Source organism: Vespa mandarinia, chromosome 14, assembly GCF_050613455.1.
Source record: "Vespa mandarinia isolate Hongniang chromosome 14, ASM5061345v1, whole genome shotgun sequence".
In the NCBI taxonomy this organism is placed as follows: Eukaryota; Metazoa; Arthropoda; class Insecta; order Hymenoptera; family Vespidae; genus Vespa; species Vespa mandarinia.
The window spans coordinates 1425001-1427500 of NC_140823.1; the positions used below are offsets into that span (position 1 = coordinate 1425001).

Here is a 2500-nt window from a genome sequence, read left to right on the forward strand (position 1 = left end):
TAAGACAAATGGATGCTCAAGGGTGGCCGAGGCTGCCCGGCGCCACTACACAGTCGTCCTCGTCGTTCTCGTCGTCGTCGTCGTCGTCGTCGTCCTTGTCGTCGTCCTTGTCGTCGTCGTCGTCATCTATATACTAGATTATTCCAGGACACGGTACTATTTCTTTCATTTTATTTTTTTCTCTTTTGTTTCTTTATTTTTTGAGGGAGCACGCGCGCGAGCGCGCGCGCGACTTTAATACACCGGCGCGGCACCCCCTCCCCTTGAGCAAAAGAGAACGAGAAAAACGATGTTGATGATTATGATTATGATTATAATTACGGGATATGATTACAATATAGGTTAGAATATATATCACACACTACCGCTAATTCACACCCGTATTATTCTTCTATCCTTTCTCTCTCTTTCTCTTTGTCTCTCTCTCTCTCTCTCTCTCGCTCTCTCTCTCTGTCTTTCTCTCTCTGTCTTTCTCTTGTTTCCGTACAACTTACGCGAGATACGAGTCTCACAACGAGCGATTTCACGGGACGAACGAGAGCGACTGCCGTTCCTGCCAGTAACGCGCTGGTGGTTCTCTGTTGGTGGTGGTGGTAGTAACGGTGGGGTGGTAGTGGGGGAGGGGTCGTGCGCGCGACCAACCAAACGAGTATGACAGAGGAGAGAGACAGAGACAGAGTGAGTGAGAGAGAGAGAGAGAGACAGAGAGAGAGAAAGAGACAAGATTATATCTCTATGATATTTTATATGCATACGTACAATATATATATATACAATTCATATATATATATAAATGTGTGTGTATATATATATAAGGAAGGTCCTTGCTAGTTTATCAAGTGTTTAACATGAGCACACCGAGTCGAATATATATATATGTGTATATATGAAGGAAAGAGAGAGAGCATAGATAGATACATAGAGAAAGAGAGACAGAGAGAGAGAGACATAGATACATAGAAAGAGAGAGAGAGAGAGAAAGGGTGAATGAGCCAACGTAAAGAAATACTTATGACAGCGGCGAGCCGTACTCGCCTAACACTATCGGGACTCATGGACGCGATCGCAGCGCCCTCAAGCCCCGCCCAATCGTCGGGTTTAACCAAAAGCGCCGTGGCCCCTTCGGATTTTCTCGTGTATATTCGACGTTACGATTAGATGACGTTGGGTAGGGATATATCGATCGATTGTACCCTACCCAGGACCAGAATGAGACCTGGAAGGCTACCACCGGTATATCGAACATTCTCCGCTATCCTATTTTATTTCTTGTTCGCGCGGGCTCGATATAGCGTCGCCATCTTGCGACCGTCATTTCTATCATTCTTCACCAATTTATCTTACCGTAATCTCCTTTTTCTTTTTAATCCATTATTACTTTCCTCTCGAGACAATCGTCTTTTCTTTTCGTTTCATTTTATTTCGAATGGGTTTGAACTTTTTTCCAATCTTAGTTTGATTTCTTTTTTGCCTTTTTTTTTCTTTTTTTTTTTTTCTTTTTTTTTCATTAGGGTCGTGAGAAGCGAAGAGGGTTGTTAAATTGTTACTCGCCATATTGTTTTTTAAATATCCAATCAAATGGACGATTGCTCATAGTTACGTTTTATTTTTTCTCCATTCGAAGGAAATATTATCGAGCCTATTGTAGACTTGTAATCGAATGAAATATTTTTTAAGGTTTAGTGTCGTAATTATTTAATTTCATTTTAATATCTAGATTTTTTTTGTTTCATTTTTTTTTCTTCATTTTCTATCTCTTTTTTTTTATCGTACCTACATCTCTCTCTCTCTTTCTCTCTTATTCTTTCTCTCTAAGGTTACTATGGTAGGAAACGTGGTATTAAGTTTACCAATGTCCGGTACATAAAAATTCTCTGATGTCCGTACAACCATCGGTAAGGTCTGAAATTAATCATGGTCGCTCGTTACAGCGCCATCTATCGTTCCTTTATGTTTCAATGTTGATAACATCGCTCGCTGTTAAAGTAAACGAAGGATATTTTTCGTGTTGTGTTTAGAAGAAGGAAAAAAGAGAAAAAAAGAAGAAGAAGAAGAAAAAAACAAACAAATCGGAAAAAAAGAAAGGTAAGAAATTCTTTCCTCCGATATATCGTGAAAATGTTTCTCGTTTTTTTCACTTTTCACTTAAGTAAATAAGAAACGTAAAAATGCAAAATATTGGAAAACGATGATTACATGAAAAGCTTTCTCGTTGATCGAATCGAATCAAATGGCGGGACTATCTAAACTCTAATGGTTTCTCATATATCTAACCGAAGGGAAGAGAGGAGAACTCATTGCGCTTATCAATGTAATAACATTGACGCGATTTCAATGGTCCTTTCAGAGTTCTAACGATTGATAGATCTCTCTAGAGATCGATTAATTAATTAGAAAATTGAACTTAGAATTTGATACTCGATTGATTTCTATTTACGCATCTCAAGAGAAATAATCAATGGATTTCTTTTTATTTAACGATAATAATAATAATAATAAT

General features: G+C 38.5%; 1 protein-coding gene across 3 annotated transcripts in view; it reads right to left on the reverse strand.

Annotated features, from left to right (window-relative positions):
- The window catches only part of Galphao (G protein alpha o subunit), a 39527-nt gene extending 38977 nt beyond the window's left edge, over positions 1 to 550 (reverse strand). For 2 of the 3 annotated variants that reach the window (XM_035862249.2, XM_085661247.1), the window contains exon 1: positions 495 to 550. The gene's annotated coding sequence lies outside the window, so the exon portion shown is untranslated. Of the gene's footprint in view, positions 1 to 365; positions 386 to 494 lie in introns of those variants that run through there. The other variant, XM_085661248.1, reaches the window with a different exon arrangement.
- Between the last annotated feature and the right edge of the window lie 1950 nt (positions 551 to 2500).